The 14,584-nt window shown below is 42.1% G+C and overlaps 1 long non-coding RNA gene and 1 pseudogene across 2 annotated transcripts in view; one reads left to right on the plus strand and one right to left on the minus strand.

Moving 5' to 3' along the window:
• Positions 1-14,584, minus strand: part of LOC309867045 — a 216,673-nt gene that overhangs the window by 181,820 nt on the left and 20,269 nt on the right. The window lies entirely within an intron of this gene.
• On the plus strand, positions 13,549-14,419 carry LOC309866688 (transcription factor BTF3 pseudogene; annotated as a pseudogene). The gene has a single exon. The product of its transcript is annotated as a transcription factor BTF3 pseudogene (transcript).

Here is a 14,584-nt window from a genome sequence, read left to right on the forward strand (position 1 = left end):
ACCCTGTACATATGAACAGGTATGGACTTTGGAGTCATAGACAACCATGTTGTATGACCTTAGCCAGCCCTCAGTTTTCTCATCTGTAAAATGAGGAAGGAGAAGGGGGGAATAAAAAAATTTCTTCAGAGTTTGTTGTGAGATATAAATGAGTACTATATGTGAAGTACCTCACACAGCTGGTTACTTAGTAAATGCTCAGAAAATGGCAGGGAAGTATCTCCCCAAAATTATTCACTAATTACAAAGTGGAAACTAGTAACTTCACAGTAGGAAAACCTGAGAGACACCATCTTACCAAGTGATCAATGTTAATATTGCCAGTAATGAGACAATCTGACATCAAGTGCCTCCTGATGTGATGCATTTCTATTATATTCCTGCCAAAAACGTGTAACTGAATCTAATTATGAAGAAACATCAGACAAATCCAAATTGAAGGACATTCTACAAAGTAACTAGCCTGTATTCTTCAAAAATGTCAGGGTCATAAAAGACAAAGGTTGAAGGACTGTCCCAGATTAAAGGACTAAAAAGACATGACAATGAAATGCAATTCGTGATCTTGTGTTAAATCCGAGGCCAGAGAAAATAATAGCCAAAAGAGACGTTATTAGGACAGCTGGTGAAGTTTGAATACGGGGTGTGTATTAGGTCATGGTATTACTGCAATATTAAACTTTCTGAATTTGATCACTGTGTTGAGTTATGTAACAGAATTTCCTTGTTCTTACTGCAATATTTAGAGGTAAAGGGACATCCTGTCTGCAGCTTATGACCAAATAGTTCAGAAAAATAATCATTTTATATAGGTAGATAGATTGAGAGAGAGACAGAGAAAGCCAGTGTGGTGAAATACTAACACCAGGTGAATCTGGGTGAAGTATAGACAGGAGTCCTTTGTGTGACTTTCTGTTCTGTGGGTTACAACTTTCCTTTTGAAAGGAAATTATTTTTGAAATTATTCAAGATAAAAAGGTTTTAAATGGCATGAAAGATTACTTTTCATTGCTCATTGGAAAAAGAAATCAAGGTCACTGCCACTCTCTCAAAAAGGAGGAAGATCCTTCGGTTTTCTAATCCCAATGGACTCTTTTCCCAAAAACAATGTCTGAGACAATCCCACCCACAGCCACGCTCTGAGACTTGTGCTGGCGAAGCACTTCCCTCATGCAGCGGCCCTCCAGGTGTGTACACACACACACACACACACACACACATAAACCTGGGGAGCTGGAACCATACCCCAAACCAGATTTGGAATCAAGATGTCCAGGTGGGGCCCCTCCCACCACCATACACCCAACTAGTTCCTACAAATACAAGGAAAACAATATAAAGATGAAACCTTCTCTAGAGCAAGCACCCAAGAGTCATGGTGGTTTTATTTATTCCCCTTTTGGTCTGTCAGCACACTGTCTGTCAGACAGGAATCACTAGAGACCCTAGGAGACTCATAGCAGGACCTCAGATAACATGAAGAGTTACTCCTTTTAGAGTAGCCTATATACATTAGACAGTTTAAGTGTTACCTTATTAAACAAATCATAACAATCCTTCAAATCAGATATTATTATTCCCACTTTATAGATAATGCAGCTGGGGCTCCGGAGTATAAGCAATGTGGCCCAGGTCACATGCTAATAGGCAATAGTGACAAAACTTGAGCTCAGATCCATCTAATTCCCCTGTCTTTGCTATTTCTAGGATGCCTTTCTAGGATGTCTCACGTTTGTTTAACAGATACACTCAAAGACAATATCTTTGACAGCTCTTTTGTTACATAATTCCCAACCCTTTCAAGCAATTTAACAAGTTCTAGGGGTAGCTTGTCTATTTCCTTAACACTAACATCAGAAACAATCTGTGGGTGTGGACAGAATAGATCTGCCCTGGGCACCGAGGCTGAATGTCCCCATACATAACCCCAGCCTAAACCTGCACTTCACCTAACTGAGCAGAGGAGCGAGTATGGGATAGAACACTTCTGAACATCCTAGCGTATATATCTCATATGGCAGGGGATGACAAGTATCCTAAAATGCCCAAAACCATGTGGAAACTCACGGGATCTCACCCAGAATTTATACATGCTCCAAGTCTTACTGTGGGTTGCGAAAAGAAGTAGGCTATGCTTGATTCTGAAGGTAACCTGCTAATGTTGGAAACTTTGGGAGAAAAAATCATTATTCTCGACGTGCTTCAGATGCTTGTCTGTAAACACTTTATCACCTCAGAACTCCAGCAATCCAAGGCCAGGGCTAATGCTGTGAAGGTTGTTGACTATCAGAATCTCCTGAGTGCTAAATGTGAGGTCGTAAAGCTGTCCAAAGATTAATTCGCACCTGTGGCAAAGAATATTCTTGTACCAAGCAGTAGCTTATAATTCTAAAAGTACTAAAGTGGGAAGGCAAAATGGAACAGTCTACCCCAGCCTTCTATCAACCACACTTCGATGAAGGTGAACAAGTCTGTCTGCATCTATTATCTATTGCCATATTCTTTTAAAATGCACACTGTTGTCTCATGGGTTCTGTGGGTCAGGAACCCCAGAGTGGCTTAGCTGGGTCCCCTGGCTCAGGGTCCCTCACAGGCTGCAGTCACAGTGGGAAGATGACCCCTTCTAGGCTCACACACAGGGTGTTGGCAGGGTTCGGTTCCTTGAGGGCTGCTGGACTGAAGGCCTCAGCTCCTCGCTGTTGACTGGAGGCCTCCTTCCCTTAGTTACTTGCTGTGTGGGCCTCTCCATAGGGCAGCTCACGCCACGGCAGCTGGCTTTCCTCAGAGCTAGCAAGCAAGACAGCCGAAAGGGGGAGCGAGAGAGAAGCCAGAAAGTCTTTGAAACCTGCTCTCAAATGTGCCACGCGGTCACCCTTGCTCATCTATCAGCATGCTATCAGTTAAAAGCAAATCACCTGGTCCAGCCCATACCCAAGGGCAGGGGATCACCCAAAGGCCCAAATGCCAGGACTTGGGACTCACTGGAAACCAGTTTAGAAGCTGCCTACCCTGGTGTCTGTGGACATGGTCCAGCAGATGCACTCAGGTCAGGCTTTAGATTGACTCCTTCCTACCCTCACTCTCTGAACAGTAGCCCCCTCAGCCCTGGATGGTGCATGGGTGTGCTGGCAGGACTTGTTCTGGAGGAGGTGGGCTTTTGTTCTTGCTGAAACAGCACTGTCGTTTCACCCTGTAATATTCCCTGATAACCTCTGCTTCATCCTAATAGAGTGATACCATGGAAAAACACACACACACTGAGAGTGAGCAGACACACACACAAATGACAAATGTTCCCATTTTTTTTTTTTTTTTTAATGTAGACTGAGTAACATTCTTAAAGAATTGACCTCATGGGCGCCTGGGTGGCTCAGCTGGTTAAGGGACTGCCTTTGGCTCAGGTCATAATCCTGGAGTCCCCAGATCGAGCTCCACATCGGGCTCCCTGCTGAGCAGGGAGCCTGCTTCTCCCTCTGACCCTCCCCCCATCATGCTCACTCTCTCTCATTCTCTTTCTCAAATAAATAAATAAAATCTTAAAAAAAAAAAAAAAAAGAACCTCATAAAAGTGGCAAAAAAGAAAAGTCCCTTTAAATATGAGACAAGAGGGACGCCTGGGTGGCTCAGTGGGTTAAAGCCTCTGCCTTCGGCTCGGGTCATGATCCCAGGTCCTGGGATCGAGCCCCGCATCGGGGCTCTCTGCTCAGTGGGGAGCCTGCTTCCTCCTCTCTCTCTGCCTGCCTCTCTGCCTAATTGTGATCTCTGTCTGTCAAATAAATAAATAAAATCTTAAAAAAAAAAAATTTAAATATCAGACAAGAGACCTGAGTTCAAGAGTTGCCTTCCACAGGGATTCATCATATGACCTTTGGCACATTACTTAACCTTTCCTCACCTACCAAAAGAAAAAAAGAGAAAGAAAAAGACACCTATCCAGCTCCTTTCCTAAAAGAATTCTCACAAGCCCTCCTTCAGGGGTCTGTCATACTGTAACTTATAAGAAATATGTATTTGGGCATTGAGATGACCAAAATTTATTTCTCATCCACAGTTTCTTGTTCCACAGCTGCCAAAACCCTTGGAATTTCCTAAGTTTTAAGGGTGGTAAAGGCATCTCTTGTTATGTTAGTGAGGTGACTTTTGGACCCCACCTAAAGATTCAGAGGGAACTTTAAGTCCCCCCTCTCTACCCACCCCACCTCCTGCCCTGGCCCCAGGAAGGGGAGAGGGTCTGGAGGTTGACTCAATTGTCAATGGCCAATGAATTAATCAGTCATGACTATGTAGTAAAGCCTCTATAAATCCCCAAGAAGAAGGAGTTTGGAGGGTTTCCAGGTGGATGAACACATCCTGCCCTTTCCCTGTATTGTCCTATGCATCTCTTCCATCTGGCTGTCCCTGAGTATATATCCTTTTATAATAAATTAGTAATCTAGGAAGGAAAATGTTTCTCTGAGTTCTGTGAGCCACTGTAGCAAATTAATCAAACCTGAGGAAAGGGTCTTGGGAATCTGAGTTATAACCAGTCGGTTGGCAGCACGGGTGACAACCTTGGCTTGTGACTAGCATCTGAAGTAGGGGGTGGGGGAGCAGAGCAGTCTTGCAGGCCTGAGCCCTCAAACTAGGGCTTCTGATGCTATCTCTGGGTAAATACTGTCAGAGTTGAACTGAATTATAGGATACCCAACTGGTGTTGGAGAATTGCGGGGTATAGGAAATCTTGCCCTCCAAACACTGGAAATCAGTCTCAGAACACCAAAGAGGACACAACACCAGTAGAGGTCATTTGCCCAATTTTCACGTAGTCCAGGACTCCCGGAAACCCTGTCAACCAATTACTCTGTCAGTGTGTTCAAATTCCCACAGTAGCCAAAAGTGATCTTTTTCCCTTCATGGCTATGATTTTAATTCACTGATGATTAAACTGAAGCATTAAGCCATTCAATACCTTGTAGGACCACATAGTAGCAGAGGCCAAGCTACCAATAACCCCAAAAACTGGGCTGTGAAGTGTCAAACCTCTTATAAAATGACAATTAGGGACAAGGAATTCCAAATGTGCATATAGAGCAATTTCATTATTAATGAATATTCTGAAATGAAAGCAGACTTCTAAAGAAATTGGTTCTATTTTAAAAATAATCCATCGGGGGTGCCTGGGTGTCTCACCCAGTTAAGTGTCCGCCTTCCAAGGTCCTGGATTAAGTCCCATGTTGGGAGTGAAGGGGGTCCTTGTTCAGCAGGAAGCCTGTTTCTCTCTCTGCCTGCTGTTCCCCTCTACTTGTGCACATGCTCTCTCTCTCTTTCTCTCTCTCTGACAAATAAATAAAATCTTTTAAAACATAAATAAATAAAAATAAAATATCATGTACAACCATCACCATACCATTTAGCTTGTGTGTGTGAAAGTTAATAAAGGGAAACCCCACTACAATGGAGTCAGGAGGTCCTGTGGGGAGATCTCACGCTCTTACCACTTGTCCTCAGTTGCAAAGCTAATAGGAAGACACAGACTTTGCACATGGATACTGTTTTACTCTCCCAGCAGGGAGAAGAAAGATTTTTTTCTATGCACACCCCCTGTCCCCAGCAGTAACCAGCCAACTCAGCCACAAGACTTCCAGTTCCCAGTTTATTCCAATGGACTTCTTGTTTATAGCAGCCTTCCCAACTTCCCACTCTCCTTTGTTCTTCGAATTGCCTATGGTTTTGCCTGTCCTGGATTTCAATTCTCTGCTATTCCCAACTAAACCTATCTTTTGTGGGTAAAATAACCAGAAGTTAGTTAGGGTATTTTTGAGAATTTATTTATTTCTTCCAGGAAGAAAGAGAGAGAGAGTACACACCCATGTGCTCGGGCATGTAGATGGAGGGGTAGAGGTTGAGGGAGAGGGAAGGAAGACATCTCCAGCAAAATCCCTGCCGAGTGCTGAGCCAGACACAGGGCTCCATCTCATGACCCTGAGACCATGAACTGAGACCAAGAGTTGGATGATTCACCTACTGAGCCACCCAGGCGTTCCTGGAAGTCCTATTTTTAAGGTTAACATCACTCAGTGGCCTGTATGGTGATGCAGGGAGAACGCGCAGCAACTCTGAGACTGGTGAGCAAACAGAGGCTAGTACCCACAGGGCCCATTGGGCTCACTGCGTTCTCGCCAACCCTGGGGTCTGAGGGTAAGTTTTCTACTGGATTTTGAGTTCCACACTTTTGTGTTTAAACTCTTCAGCCTTCATTCAGGATCTGTTTTAAGGCCTTGTTTTTTTGTTTTTCTCAGAGAGAAAAACAGCCTTTAGTCCAGCCTTCAGTCCAGCTCCTTTTCAGAATCCAACTGTTCCTGACAGAAATATGCAGGCCTAGGGGTGCCTGGGTTAAGTGACTGACTCTTGGTTTCGCCTCAGGTCGTGATCTCCGAGTTGTGAGATTGAGCCCAGCATTGGGCTCTGTGCCGAGCACATCGAAGATCCTTTCTCTTCACCTCTTCCCACCATAAATAAATAAATATTGAAAGAAAGAAAGGAGGGGGGGAAAGAGGGAAGGAAAGAAAGAAAGTAAGAAAGAGAGAGAGAGAAAATAAATGTGAAGGCCCTCAAGTCTGAGTCTGTTTTGGAACTGGACTGTTCTATTGAATGGTGCTGACCCTCAGTCTGACTTCTTTTTGGAACCAGACTATTCCTGTTGGAACTGTGCCAGTTTGAGTTCTGCTGGCCTTTGGTCTAACTCCCTTTTGAGACTGGACTCTTCCTTTGGAACTTTGCCAGCCTTCAGTCTGACCCCTCTGGACCCAGGCCATACCTATTGGAACTATGTTGGCCTTTGGTCTGATTCCTTCTGGAACCAGGCTGTTCCTGAAAAACCTCTAAGCAACAGGATCCGTTATGAAAGTGCTTTGAGAGTGCACCTCCCTACTGGGCCTCTAGCTGCTTTTATGTTTAAAATCTATAGCCCCTCCACATGCACACTTACAAATAAATGGACTGCCTTAGCCAAAAGTAAGTCAAAACTTCAAATGGCCATTTTCTGTGGAACTTTCAATCTCCCCAAACTTGTTTTACTCAAAATTAAAAGCCATGACTCCTTAAAAAGGAAAAAAAAAATTACTGAATGGAATATTTATTTTAGAAGGTACCTTGAGGTTTCCAGATGGTTTCAGGATTCTAGATTTGTGTCTTTGCCAAGTACTATGTCTAAATTAACTAATGTAGGGGCGCCTGGGTGACTTAGTCATTAAGCATCTGCTTTCAGCTAGGGTCGTGATCCCAGGGTCCTGGGATCAGCCCTGCATCGGGCTCCCTGCTCAGCAAGAGGTCTGATTCTCCCACTCCCTCTGCTGTGTTCCCTCTCTTGCTGTGTCTCTCTCTGTCAAATAAATAATCTAAAAATAATAAAATAAATTAACTAATGTAAGTAACGAAAAAAGTCAAAATGTCTCCTGAGGCTTCTTTTTCCCCTCCCCCATCTTCTCTGTCTATAGACAAGCAGTGGCCTCCTGGTACTCAGGGCCCACCCCTGGGACCATTTTCCACTATTCTTTCTTCTGACCTTTCTTTTTACTCCAAATCTTTCCCCAAGTCCTCGTCTCTTGAATCTATTAAAACCTGCCACTTTAAAGTTAAGTCTTCTGAGTGTCTAAAGAAACCTCAAGTTTCTTATGTTCCCCAGACTAAGGTCAAATTATGAGCCATAGTTAAAGTGTTCCCCAAAGTGACTGAGCTAAGTTTGCTGAAGAATTTAACATAGTTACTCAAACTTACCAATCTGGTTTCTCAGGTTCATATCAATAAGTCCACATGCTTATGGGTGAGGACCAGGCCAAACATTGGGTGAAACTAGCAAGAAGAAAACATCCCAAAAGGAATTTACAGAAACAGAGCCCTAACTTTAAGAACAATGTTAGAAAACACACTGGAAATCTCAACCAAGCAATAATAACAGCTTTTCCTAAGCCTGCTGATTGGAACAAAATTCAGGCTTGCACACGAAAGCCTGATGAGTCTGTTCATGATGATTACAATCAACTCCAGATTGTCTTTTAAGAATATTTTGGTCTTCCTTGAATGTTGAATCCACCTGGTAGCACAGGACTCTGTGTTTATTAACAGGCCGAACATGTATCTTTGTCTTTTAGTTAAAAGAACTGGGATACAATGGGAAATTATGTCCACTCCAAATTTAATTCATTAAAACCAGCTCAATTGCTTCCTAGATGAGTCACCTAGAGGAAAGACTGTTAAAATCTTCGATGTTCAAACGCCAGCAAATGAAGGCCTCCAAAAAAAATCAGAAACCTAGTTTCTGCTATTATTGCAACGAACCAGGACATTGGCGGGGGGAGGCAGAAATTTAAACATTCCGGGTGCCTTCAGCCCTCCAGCCAACATTCCCAGTGTCCTCCTAATTCCCAATCACAGGGCTTCAAGGAACTACAGGGGCTCTTCCAGATCCTCCCTCTTAATTGGCTCAGACAAACCACATTCCAGATTGGGAATGAATCTCTCTCCATCCTTGTTGACAAGGGACATATGTGCACTCTCAGATTTAACCTCCTGCTGTAAAGCAATTCCTTGGTCAGAGTACAAAAACAGTTTGAACAATAGTGAGGAAGTCTTCAAGTAACCTCAACAGATTCCTGTCTCTAAGCCTATTCTATTTTGTCTAGCCCTTTGTCTAGTGTGTTTTTTTGTGAGAAATACACACGCTTTCTCCTTAGTTCCTCTGCCCTATTCATTTATTGGGCCAAGATTTCATAGTAAAGTATCATGCTGGAACTTCTCTCAAAGGGGGGAAGCAATTCTAGAATTTGAAAGTAGTAACAAAATAGCCCACAAGGGGAAATAAATGACCTTCAGCCTCTTTTCTGTGCTCTAACTCTGATGACACTGGGGGTACTGATCATTTATTCCTACTGGTTCAGCTACCATCCTCTTTATGGGCAAAATCCTCAGTTGATATTGGCAGAATTCACAAGACACCTACCATCAAGATTCAAATAGATCTCTCAAAACCTCTTCCCGTAATTAATCAATGCCCTATAAGTAAAGAAGGTCATAAGAGAAGACTGCAAGGCTCAGGGCCTTATTATCCCCTATACTAATCTCTATAACACCCGTATTTTACCTGTGCAGAAACCCAATGGCCATGGATGGACCCCTTAGCAATAAATAACGTTATCCCTGGGCATCCCTGTTATTTCTAACCCTCATATACTACAGACATCCACTCCCACTGACAGCAAATTTTTCACCATAATTAATCAATGCAGCGCATTCTTAGGATTTCAATTGATAAGGATAGCTGGTATCTTTTTGCTTTCCCTTGCGAAGAATGGTAATACATATGGACAGTAAGGCCCCAGGGCTATAGGGAGAGTCCTTCTTACTTTTCACAAACCCTAATGGCTGACTTGGATGGTAAAAGTTTTCTGCAGGCTCTACCCTTTTAAAATATGTAGATGAAGGTGCCTGGGTGGTTCAGTGGATTGGGCAGATGCCTTCAGCTCAGGTCATGATCTCAGGGTCCTAGGATCGAGTCCCACATCGGGCTCTCTGCTCAGTGGGGAGCCTGCTTCCCCCTCTCTCTCTCTGCCTGCCTCTCTGCCTACTTGTGATCTCTGTCTGTCAAATAAATAAATAGAATATTCAAAAATAAATAAATAAAATAAAATAAAATATGTAGATGATTTCCTTCTCTGCTCCCCTTCATAAACCTCTTCACAGAAAGACAGCATCCATCTGTTAAAACTTTTGGCCTTAAAGGACATAAGACCTCCAGAGAAAAACTGCGGTTTGCTCAAACTCAGGTTCAACACTTAGGGCACCTGATCTCTGAACAGAGACTGGATTTAGATCCAGGTGGGCTTCATGGAATCCCGACTTTCCAAAACCTAAAACTAAGCACCAATTATGAGGCCTCCTTGGACTGACTGGCTACTGTCAAAATTGGGTTCCAAATTTCTCTCTTGTGACTCAACCTTTATATATCTCAAAACAAAACAAATAAACAAACACAAAAACAAAAACAAAACAAAACTTTGTTTTTTTGGAAAGAAGAGGATAATCTAGCCTTGGGGACTTCTAAGAAAAGCCTAACAAAGCCCCTTGCCCTTAGACATTCTAGTTCTCAATTTCACTTTTCCCTTTTTTTATGTAACGGGAAGGAAATGCCCTTGAAGTGTCCACCCCAAAATAGGGAAAGCATATTGGCCAATAGGGAATTCGAGCCAGCAACCAGACCCTGTAGCATGGGGATACCCCTTTGCCTCAGAGCCCTTCCTGCCACTGTTCTAGTAGTTAAGACCACTGAAGAAATAATCATGGGCTCCACTTTAACCACCCTTGTACCCCACGCAATAGAAGCCCTCATAAATTCTCATCACACTCAACACTTTATAGTCAGTTGCCCCACATTCTATGAAATCCTTCTGTTAACTCCTCATATAACTCTTTCTCATTGCAATAACCTTAGCCCTGCCACCCTTCTCCTCTCCTTCATCCATGAAACCCCTCATAACTGCTTAAAATGGACAGATCACCTTTCAAACTCCTTGTGACAATTTACAGGAAATGCCTCTAACCAATGCAGATTTGTCATGATTTACTGACGGTTCTTATTTAAAGGATAAACGTGGTAAATATCAGGCTGGGTATGTTCCTGCAACTCTCTGAAGTCACTAGGACAGCACCTTTACCTTTGGCTGCTTTAGCCTAACAGGCTGAGTTCTGTGCCCTTCCTCAGGCTTGAACCTTAGCTATGGGTAAAACCCCAAACACTTATATGGATAGTCTGTAGTCTGTATGCCTTTGAGGTAGCACCTTATTATTTTATTTATTTATTTATTTATTTATTTAATTTTTAGGAAAGCACCTTATTGATATTTCTGCCAAAACTGCTGCTCTCAGAAGACTGATGCACAAACTTCTGTCATGGTTCCAAAGGGATGTTCTCCCAAATAAAAATTTGGAAAAATTGATCAGAGATGCCCAACAATTGGCCCCAGAAAAGGAGAAACAATATTGGAAATCTAGTAATTGTTGGTTGGATAAAAAAGAGAGAACTCAATAACAAGACAGCCCTACCAAAAATTCTAAAATTCCCCCTACTAACAACTGTAAATTCATTAAACCATTGGTCTACTGACAAAATGATAGATAGCATTCATGAACCAGTATTGATGGGGAAAGGTTAATAAGGCTGCAAAAAGTGCCTACTTCACTTGTCTCACCTCTCCAAAGTATAATCAAGAAACCTGCTAACCTGTTTGTATAAATGGATTTAATACAATTTCACCCTTTGGCAAAATAGCTGGACTATAGCTCTCTCTCCTAGACAAGACACTGCTTCTTCTGTTGGAAAAGATTATCCCCACCTGGAGAACCCGTCTCAAACCTCATAGAAATTAGGGAACCCATTTTACCAGTCAGGTCCTTTGACAACTCTGTGCTCTTTGGCCAGTTCTGTGATACTCTCATTGTGTATCATCCTCAATCCTCAGGGTTAATCAAATGCACTAACAGCACTGTTGAGACTCAACTGGCAGAAAAGATCCTTCCTGGCACTAAAACCACTAAATATATATATAAAGAAACTGACTGTTGATCAGCAATACTTTCAAAGGAAAACCTTGATCAAAAGGGGAAAATGTGAAAATTAATAAAGGGCAGACTTAATAAACTGGAGTCAGGAAGTTTGGCAGAGAGAGCTCTCATGCTCTACCAGTTGTCTTTAACTACATATCTAACATGAAGACACAGACTTTGCATATGGATACTTGCTTTACTATTCCAGTAAGAGGAAGAAAGGACTTTCTCTTGCCCCTGCAACAGCCTGACCAATGACAGACAGTCACAATTCAGCCAATGAAAAGCCACTATACTACTAGCTTCCAGTTTACTCCAATGGGCTTTTTCTTTAGACAGCCTTCCCAACTTCCCACTTTCCTTTATAGAGGTTCCTCCCCTGTGTTCTCTGGACTTGCCTATTGTTTTTTCAATAGCTTCCTTGGCCCAGATTAAAAATTCTCTGCTGTTTCCAAATAAATCCCTCTTTTGCTGGTAAAACAACTGGAAGCTTTGTTTTTAAGGTTAACAGATGTGACTTTGAATAAATTACTTAACCTTGTTGAACTCAGTTTGTTCATGGTAAAATGTGGGAAAGAATGGCAATTTGCTGTTGGAGTATTAAATTAGATTGAATATCTAAGGTGTCTCTCATGATACATGCTAAAACATGGTATCTGAATTTATAGTTTATTTTATAATTATATTTTTATTATAATTATTAGTTCTCTTGACTGGCTCATAAAGAAAAATTCATGTAGTCTGTTTGAGTGGTGGAATTAAATTTGGGGCCATAACAGACAAGATGACAATTTCTCTACTCAGATGAACATCTATCTGTTCATCTTTGAAGGGCCAAAGAGTGAACCTGGAAACATCTGGGGTTGGTCCCCAGGAGTTTCCAAGGGCTAAGGACTCTAGGACCCCATTAAGGGTTTTCCCTGCTAGTCAAAAGCAGAGCATTCATATGAAACCTTTCATAAGCTGAAATGCCATAAAGTGAAGAAACAATTATCATTAGTTTATATGGAAAAATTTATGAGCATTCCCAGACCCAAAAAGTAAATTCTCACAGGCTTTTCTTTTTTTGTTGTTGTTAAGATTTTATTTATTTATTTGACAGACAGAAATCACAGGTAGGTGAAGAGGCAGGCACAGAGAGAGGAGGAAGCAGGCTCCCCACCGAGCAGAGAGCCCGATGCAGGGCTCGATCCCAGAACCCTGGGATCATGACCCGAGCCGAAGGCAGAGGCTTTAACCCACTGAGCCACCCAGGTGCCCCTCTCATAGGCTTTTCTGATACCTTAGAACCCATCTTGCTAATGGATACACAAAACAAATGGAGATAAAGTACAGATGCTCCCAGACACAATTCCAAGCTATAATGGCTTGATGTTGAGATGTTGAGCTTTCAAAAGGCAGGGAATACCAAACAGGGTGTTGTTTTAGAAACTAGACAAGGATGCCCACTCTCACCACTCTTTTTCAACATAGTATTAGAAGTCCTAGCAACAGCAATCAGACAACAAAGAGAAATAAAAGGTATCCAAATTGGCAATGAAGAAGTCAAACTCTCTCTCTTCGCAGATGACATGATTCTTTATATGGAAAACCCAAAAGACTCCACCCCAAACGACTAGAACTCATACAGCAATTCAGCAACATGGCAGGATACAAAGTCAATGTACAGAAATCAGTGGCTTTCTTATACACTAACAATGAAAATACAGAAAGGGAAATTAGAGAATCAATTCCATTTACTATATCACCAAGAACCATAAGATACCTGGGAATCAATCTAACCAAAGAGGTAAAGGATCTGTATTCAAGGAATTACAGAACACTCATGAAAGAAATTGAAGAAGACACAAAAAGATGGAAGACCATTCCATGTTCTTGGATCGGAAGAATAAACATTGTTAAAATGTCTATACTGCCTAGAGCAATCTATACTTTTAATGCCATTCCGATCAAAATTCCACCAGTGGGCCTTCCTCTAGCTGCCATCTTGCGACCCCGCGTGTGTGCACCTAATCTCAGCTGGTCCGCCTGAGACCCCCTGAGCGCCAACCCTAGTCCTCCGTGCGGTCCCATTTCCGCTCCAACAAGATGAAAGAAACTATCATGAACCAGGAGAAACTCGCCAAACTGCAAGCACAAGTGCGCATTGGTGGGAAAGGAACTGCTCGCCGAAAGAAGGTGGTTCATAGAACAGCTACAGCAGATGATAAAAAACTTCAGTTCTCCTTAAAGAAGTTAGGGGTAAACAATATCTCTGGTACTGAAGAAGTGAATATGTTCACAAACCAAGGAACAGTGATCCACTTTAACAACCCCAAAGTTCAGGCATCGCTGGCAGCGAACACTTTCACCATTACAGGCCATGCTGAGACAAAGCAGCTGACAGAAATGCTACCCAGTATCTTAAACCAACTTGGTGCAGACAGTCTGACTAGTTTAAGAAGACTGGCTGAAGCTCTGCCCAAACAATCTGTGGATGGAAAAGCACCACTTGCTATCGGAGAGGATGATGATGATGAAGTTCCAGATCTTGTGAAGAATTTTGATGAAGCTTCCAAGAATGAAGCAAACTGAATTGAGTCAACTTCTGAAGAAGATAAAACTTAAAGAAGTTACTGGGAGCTGCTATTTTATATTATGACTGCTTTTTAAAATTTTGTTCATAGATCTGATAAAATCTAGATCTCTAATATTTTTAAGCCCAAGCCCCTTGAACACTGCAGCTCTTTTCAGTTTTTGCTTATACACAATTCATTCTTTGCAGCTTATTAAGCTGAAGAAGCCTGGGAATAAAGTTTGAAACAAGATTAATAAAGTTCTTTGCCTAGGGAAAAAAAAAAAATTCCACTGGTATTCTTCAAAGAGCTGAAGCAAATAATCCAAAAATTTGTATGGAACCAGAAGAGACCCCGAATCGCTAAAGAAATGTTGAAAAACAAAAATAAAACTGGGGGCATCACGCTACCTGATTTCAAGCTTTACTACAAAGCTGTGATCACCAAGACAG

Source organism: Mustela nivalis (assembly GCF_964662115.1).
Source record: "Mustela nivalis genome assembly, chromosome: 6".
In the NCBI taxonomy this organism is placed as follows: Eukaryota; Metazoa; Chordata; class Mammalia; order Carnivora; family Mustelidae; genus Mustela; species Mustela nivalis.